Genomic DNA, 8,483 nt, shown 5'->3' with positions numbered 1-8,483 from the left:
AATCGGTCAGGACATGGTATTTTATATACAGTACTAGGGGGCTCTGCCCCCCTACCACCTTTGGCGGCCAACCCCCCCCCCCCCCCCTTCTCTTCATAACATATCTTGTTTATTTCGTTTCACTTCATCAGCGTGCTATGGAAAGGGACACGTGAAAGCACCAGCTTACAGAAGAAGCGAATTTTATAATAATAAAGCAACAAAAAACAAATGTGATTCATCAAGTAACCCCAGAAAACTTCCCCATGGGGGTCCCCAAACTCCAATTCGTTGAATTGTAGTGGGGGCCCTGACTGGGTTTATCTCGGGCTACCGATGTGTTGCAAATTTTACAATGTTAAACAACAAAAATCAATGAGATTCATCCAGGGACACCCGAAATGAAACCTGTCAACTTTTCCCATGGGGCCCCGACCTGAAGGCTTGTCGGACATACCCCCTGTGAGTGGCCACGAAAATTTTTAATTTTTATCAATTTTAAAACAAATAAATCCAGGGCCCACATCCAGTAACGGGGACCCAATACGCAGATATTTAGTGGGGCACCCAGACACTGGATTTATCTCAGGCTTCCGCTGTTGAAAATTCTACAATGTTAAACGACAGAAAAGAATGAGATTCATCCAGTGCCCCCAAAATGAAACGAGACCCCTGACTCGGAAGCCAATCGGACATCCCCCTGTGAGGGCCACTGCAAATATTCATTTTACCAACGAATAAAATCCAGCCGCCCCCCCCCCCCCCCACGCAATTACCCTTGACTGAATTCGCAAATTTTATGGGGTCCCAGACTGGATATACCTTGGGCTTCCACTATCGCAAGGACCCCTGGAAATGAAACCTTTTAACTTCCCCATGAAGGTATATGTGCAATCCCCGGGTACCCCGACCCTGTATGTTGGGAGCACTGGTGACATGTATATTTTACGTATACATACCTCTCGGCATGACCCCCACGAGGGCAGGGCTAACAGGGGCCGGAACGTTTCTTATCGCTTTTTAATATTTTCACACTATAAATTAAGCACAGAGGGGCCCGTGAAAAAGCTGGTTTGGGGGCCCGCCATCTATTTCAGCTTAGGGGACCTGCTGTAGGATGTGGGAAACTCTGGGTACATGCACATTACTTGGTCCCGATGTGTCAAATGGGTCAAGATATATGCAAGAGTTAAATGACAACTTGACCCCAAAATCGTAACCGACTTCCGTAACACAAAAACGTAACAGATTTCCATCACTCAAAAAAAGTCACCGACTCCCGTAATAAAAAAATCGTCACTAATTTCCGTTGCATAGGAAGTATATATATACGTATATAGTAAATATAGAGTACATATACTAGATACGCACTAAGGCGGGATTTTTGAAAGTTCATCACGTGAAATCGCGGGTAACAGCTAGTTCATCATAAAAAAAATCCATTGGTTACTGATGATCACAGCGATGTTTTTTATAGCATCAAAGTGATAACAGGAGATGATTTTAAGCATTTTTAGGAAGTTAATTCATCGCGTATCCACTTACTTTATTATCTTTTAATTCTGTTATTATCCCTTTTAACATTTCATTAGAAGTTTCTGAGTAAAACAGAGTTAATGGAATTTTGTTGAATATACTATCTTGTATTGGGCAACAGCAATTTGTAATTTATACAAATACAAGGCCACAACATGCAAAATGCCCAGTGAGGTAGCTGAGAAAAAGATGCCCACAATAAATATGGATGTCATATAATTCAAAAATACAGCAACCCGAATCCGTATCATCTGAATTTCTTCTCATAAAGTCATTATTTAAACTTTCCGCCATATCTTTAGGACATGGCACTTACTCACTAAATAGATCACTCACTCACTAGATCGCTCACTCACTAGATCGCTCACTCACTTAGCAGCTCGCTCACTCACTCACGGACTGACTTACTCGCTCATTGAATCAGTAACCCACTCGCTCACTGAATCACTTACTCACTCGGTCAGTCAGTCACTCACTCACTCAGTAACTCAATCGCTCATTCCCTCGCTAACTGACTCGCATCGAACTGTCGTTGGTGAATTGCATATCGGTGAATTGTTGGTCGGTGAATTTTCCTAGCAGTGAATTGAATGGCGGTGAATTGTTGGTCGGTGAATTTTCCTAGTGGTGAATTGCATGGCGGTGAATTGTTGGTCGGTGAATTTTCCTAGCGGTGAATTGCATGGCGGTGAATTGTTGTCGGTGAATTTTCCGGCGGTGAATTGTTGGCGGTAAATTTTCCGTAAACCGAGTGAATGGTCAGTAAGTGAGTGAGGGAGTGAGTGAATGGTCAGTAAGTGAGTGAGGGAGTGAGTAAATTGGTTAGTGAGTGAGGGAGTGAGTGAATTGGTAAGTGAGGGAGTGAGTGAATGGTCAGTAAGTGAGTGAGGGAGTGAGTGAATTGGTAAGTGAGGGAGTGAGTGAATGGTCAGTAAGTGAGTGAGGGAGTGAGTAAATTGGTTAGTGAGTGAGGGAGTGAGTGAATTGGTAAGTGAGGGAGTGAGTGAATGGTCAGTAAGTGAGTGAGGGAGTGAGTGAATTGGTAAGTGAGGGAGTGAGTGAATTGGTAAGTGAGGGAGTGAGTGAATGGTCAGTAAGTGAGTGAGGGAGTGAGTGAATTGGTTAGTTAGTTAGTTTTTAACCTAGTAGTGTCACAAATGATTAAAAAATCCGATTGTTCCGAAAACGTATTTATGATGAAGTGTAGATTTGAAGACACTTGGATCGGGCGTCCTCTTCGTCGCGGTGGTCGTCGTCAGCCGCGCTTTGACATTTGGAACTGCTTTCAAGGAACGCGTAACGATTTACCAACAATTCTATAGAAGGATGGCATCGAGCGTTCCAACAGCAATTATCTGCTCACCACCCAGATATATGGAAGTTCATCGGTGCCATAAAAAGGGAACAGAGATTGAATGAAGTTCGGATGGAGCAAATTGTAAGTGGACAAAACCATCACATTGATTAGGAGAAAGAAATACCGGGACTCTGCGCAGAGATTAAAGAATTTACCCTTGACCGAATTCGCAAATTTTATGGGGTCCCAGACTGGATATACCTTGGGCTCCCACTATCGCAAGGACCCCTGGAAATGAAACCTTTTAATTTCCCCATGATATATATGTACATTCCCCCGGGTACCCCGACCCTGTATGTTGGGAGCACTGGTGATATATGTATATTTTACGTATACATACCTCTCGGCATGACCCCCCATGAGGGCAGGGCTGACAGGCGCCGGAACGTTTCTTATCGCTTTTTGATATTTTCACACTATAAATTAAGCACAGAGGGACCCGTGAAAAAGCTGGTTTGGGAGCCCGCCATCCATTTCAGCTTAGGGGACCTGCTGTAGGATGTGGGAAACTCGGGGTACATGCACATTACTTGGTCCCGATGTGTCAAATGGGTCCGATATATGCAAGAGTTAAATGAAAACTTGACCCCAAAATCGTAACCGACTTCCGTAACACAAAAACGTAACAGATTTCCATCACTCAAAAAACGTCACCGACTCCCGTAATAAAAAAATCGTCACTAATTTCCGTTGCATAGGAAGTATATATATACGTATATAGTAAATATAGAGTACATATACTAGATACGCACTAAGGCGGGATTTTTGAAAGTTCATCACGTGAAATCGCGGGTAACAGCTAGTTCATCATAAAAAAAATCCATTGGTTACTGATGATCAGCGATGTTTTTTATAACATCAAAGTGATAACAGGACATGATTTTAAGCATTTTTAGGAAGTTAATTCATCGCGTATCCACCTACTTTATTATCTTTTAATTCTGTTACTATCCCTTTTAACATTCCATTAGAAGTTTCTGAGTAAAACAGAGTTAATGGAATTTTGTTGAATATACTATCTTGTATTGGGCAACAGCAATTTGTAATTTATACAAATACAAGGCCACAACAGGCAAAATGCCCAGCGAGAAAAAGATGCCCACAATAAATATGGATGTCATATATTTAAAAAATACAGCAACCCAAATCCGTATCATCTGAATTTCTTCTCATAAAGTCATTATTTAAACTTTCCGCCATATCTTTAGGACATGGCACTTACTCACTCAATAGATCACTCACTCAATAGATCACTCACTCAATAGATCACTCACTCACTAGATCGCTCACTCACTCACGGACTGACTTACTCGCTCACTGAATCACTTACTCACTCGGTCACTCAGTCACTCACTCACTCAGTAACTCAATCGCTCATTCCCTCGCTAACTGACTCGCATCGAACTGTCGTCGGTGAATTGAATTGCATGGCGGTGAATTTTTGTCGGTGAATTTTCCGTAAACCCAAAAAATGACGACTTGACCGCAGCACAAAATTGCTGAGTCCCCCATCGAGGGGTTAGCGCACCAACCTCTCGATGAGTATAAGAAACCAGCCTGCCGTTCGGAATCGGCCATAAATTGTAGATCCCGGTCTAATTAGCCCTTGTGTGCAGAAAATGACCGTGATGCGACAAAAATGATCAATGATCAGACCACTCAGTGCCGGATGAAGATAGCTTTGTGATAAACTAGATGGTTATCCGTCTGTAATTGCATGAAAACGGTTTACGGAAAATTCACCGCCGGAAAATTCACCGACAAGCTATCTTCAACCGGCACTGAGTGGTCTGATCATTGATCATTTTTGTCGCATCACGGTCATTTTCTGCACACAAGGGCTAATTAGACCGGGATCTACAATTTATGGCCGATTCCGAACGGCAGGCTTGTTTCTTATACTCATCGAGAGGTTGGTGCGCTAACCCCTCGATGGGGGACTCAGCAATTTTGTGCTGCGGTCAAGTCGTCATTTTTTGTTGTACCCCTGTGTCAGGAAAGTTTTCTGACAAGGACGAACCGGGTATCGAACTCGCGGCACCTCTAAACCTGAGTGGTCTGATGGGGAATATATTTATAAAAATTGAATAAAGAACGATTGCTCTGGGGTATCTTTTTAATGAATTTTTGGGGAGGGGTGTGCCAACACCCATTGCGTCCAATGAAAAGAAATAAAGTCGAATTCAGTTATAACGAACTCCAAGAGACCAAATCATACATGAGGAAAAATACCCACGAAATTACATTTTTTAAAACTGCATTGCTGTATAACTTAAGAAACTGTAATTGCATAAATTTGCTGTTGTTTCAAAATCGCAAGTATTCATATGCCATTCCTTTCAATTTAACAGGAAAAACATGATTTTAAACATATTTAAGACGGTCTTAACGTCATCTGATTTGCTGATTGGTTTCTATATGCAATCCAAGCAGATAATGTATTGGGACTTAGGACTAAGATTGACACCACATCTTTAAAGTTTTTTTTAATCTATACTGTAATGCTTCCTATTAACTGCCCTACTACGTAAGCCTGCTGCTGGCCTGCAACATCCCAAATAATTTCAATGCAATTTTCCTGTACTGCTAAAATGGCGTATGACCACATTTAAAGCAATTTAAATCCGTTTATTTGAGAGTCAGGGCATCTGCTGATTTTTCAGAAACTTGTAATAAATTCTCACGTAAGTCTTCACTTTGAAATGTCCACAACCGACCGGCTCAATGCGTATCTTTGTATCTGTCAACTTAAAATTTGTGGTTTTTAGTGTTGATAATACGCATGCAAAACCAATTCAGCGACGCATTTTTCACAATCTGCATGGAAATGATGTCTAAATGCCAAAGATTTGGAGTTCGAGTCAAAATGAAAATGCCAAATAACTGAAATTGTGCTTCGTATAAATGAAATATTTTAATATTGAAAGAGCTATATATGTATAGAGGTTAATCGTGACCGTAGTCAAACGTGTCATAAATGTGAAATTTTGTCATAAAACTGAGAGTGAGGCCCGAATCCCCTTGCGCACAAGTGGAATTTCAAGGCATTTACGCACAACCGCGAGCCTCCTTGGCCATTTTTCTTTTTTTCTCCCCACCCTTTCTTTCTTTTGTTTCCTTCTTAAATTTATAAAAGTAAAATGACATAGTCATTATAAAAAGTATTGCTTCCACATCAAAAATTGCAAAAATATCTGATTTTTCTTGGTGGGAATACAGTCAACCCCGTTATAATGAACTCCAAGAGACCGGAATAATAAAGAAATTTCGTTAAATTTCAGATTTTTATATTGTTCCTATGTAAACTTATCCGGGGGGATTAGAAAAGTTTTCGTTAAAACGATATTTTTTCCGTTATAACGGTATTCGTTAAAACGAGAGTCGACTGTATTTTTTTACGCGTATATGCAGACTGCATGGGTAACAGGGCGTATGGCACTACTGGCGAGCCGTTAGTCTTAAAGACATACCCAACTAGAAAAAGTATCCGAATCACGTGCCCAACTCAGATATGTCATTCATGTTGTAAGGGGTTGTGTAGTTATAAAATAAAAATAAAAAACTTTTTATACCATCCCCGTGTGCTAAAGAACCCAATTAAGACATTGTTGCTCTGTCTTTCCCGATGCCAACTAAAATAATTTCACGTTTCTAAGTGCAATATTCACCGAGATATGCGAATTCGAAAAATTGAGGAAATTTGGGGGAAAAAAAACAGCATTAAATGCGGGTAAAATGGTTTCCTCGCCTTTAATAATTTTTTTTCCCCAACTTTCTTCGAATATCTCAGTGAATATTGCACTTAGAAACGATGAATGTTTTTGTTGGAGACCGGGAAACAACTTTCACATTGTGTTTTGGGGCACAGGGTGTTTACATAAAAACTTAACATTTTTATTTTAATAACTATGTGACTCCTGGCAACATGAATCAAATATCTGAGTACTACACATTATTAGGGTACTTTTTCCAATTGGAAGTATGCCTCTAGGACCAATGGTTCACCAGTAAAATGCCATATGCCCCGTTACCTATGCGCCTTGTATATTAAATATAGTAAAGACTATTATGTGAAATATTGTGTTGTGTTTAAGCCAACTTGCTGGTTGCTTCGTTCGCCCTTGAGAGAGCGGCCACATTATGAACCAAAAAGCCACTTGAAGGTAACTTGTCATCCAACGAAATATCAGATTTTCACCGTATCGAAATTGAAGTCAACAAACTGATAAGAGGGGGGTTTCGGATTCGCTGACTTTTGATGACGTGGGGGGGGGGGGTTGAAGGTGGCTTACGTCATCAACCACCCCTTTTTGAAGATATGAAATATTCTAAGCTGCTGACGGGGGGGGGGTCAAAAATGGCTGAAAATCTGCTTACGTAATACTTGAATGGCCCCTTGGATTTGAAATCCTGATAATGAATCATTATTATGTTCACATGAACAGTTTTGTCACTGCGTATGCAATGACAAAATCCGTATATACCGGGTGACTCGAAATGTTACGCCGTCCGCCAATAGCAGTTTTTTTTTTGCCTTGTAGCATTTGCCGCGAATTCACAATGGCACTAACAATTTTAAAAGGGAATTAAAATTAATTTAATACTCTAGAATACTTTAAGAAATTTATTTTTAAAAATATTGTTGGTGCTGCTACCTACTTTCGAAATCAGAAGTGCCTTATGTGGTGATGACGAGAAGCTCAGGTATAAAAAACTAAATTCTTCATTCAGCTACGCTCCTTATAAACAAAGCTCATAAACTGACTTGAAAGATCAAAATTCCAGTTCAGTAATTTTTTCAAGACCCAAGGAGACATCCAAAACATAGGACCTCCACGTCCGACGACAGGTAAGATCGTAAAAAGTGAATTTTTTCACACTGCACTTTATATTAATGTGCTGCCATCTAATGTCAAATTTAAAAGTGCCTCATGTGGTGATGAAGTTTAAGTAAAAAAAACTATATTCTTTATTCCGCTGAGCTCCTTATAAACAAAGCTCGTGAACTGAACTGGAAATTTAAACTATAAGTTCGGTTATTTTATTTGAGCATAAGGAGACGTCCAAAACAAAGAGCCTCTTAATGAGCAGACGACAGAGAAGAAGTCGGTTCCCTACAAGCTAAAGCTCACAAACAGAACTGGAAGTTTGAACTACCAGTTCAGTAATTCTTTTAGGACACAAGGAGACGCCCAAAACAAGTAACCTGGAGAGAAGCAGACGACAGAGATTATATTACTGGCGGGAGCATCCACCGCGTAGCACCATTGACTGCAGCGACATCAAATGCAAGGAAATTACGGGACTCGGTGAAAACAAACTTCCCTCCTGGCAATTTTTCCATAGAAATGTACAGTTCGGTCTCTAAATATTGGGTTTTAAAGATTTAAAAAATGGATAGAGAGAGAGAACTCATCTAAAGAGAGATTAAATCATTTCTTTCATCATTTCTTGAATTTTCCTTCATTATTTTTTGAATATTCTTTCATTAATTCTGGAATTATTTCCTTTATTAATTATTTTATTTCTTTCATTACTTCTGAAATAATTGCTTTCATCAATTCTGGATTTGTTTATTTCATTAATTTTGGAATTATCTCTTTCCTTCATT

This window comes from Pholcus phalangioides, unplaced genomic scaffold (assembly GCF_987345545.1).
Source record: "Pholcus phalangioides strain wild (caught in Gottingen) unplaced genomic scaffold, Ppha-v1.0 ptg000041l_1, whole genome shotgun sequence".
Taxonomy (NCBI): Eukaryota; Metazoa; Arthropoda; class Arachnida; order Araneae; family Pholcidae; genus Pholcus; species Pholcus phalangioides.
The sequence above is the reverse complement of the archived record's forward strand: the minus strand, read 5'-3'. Positions refer to the sequence as shown.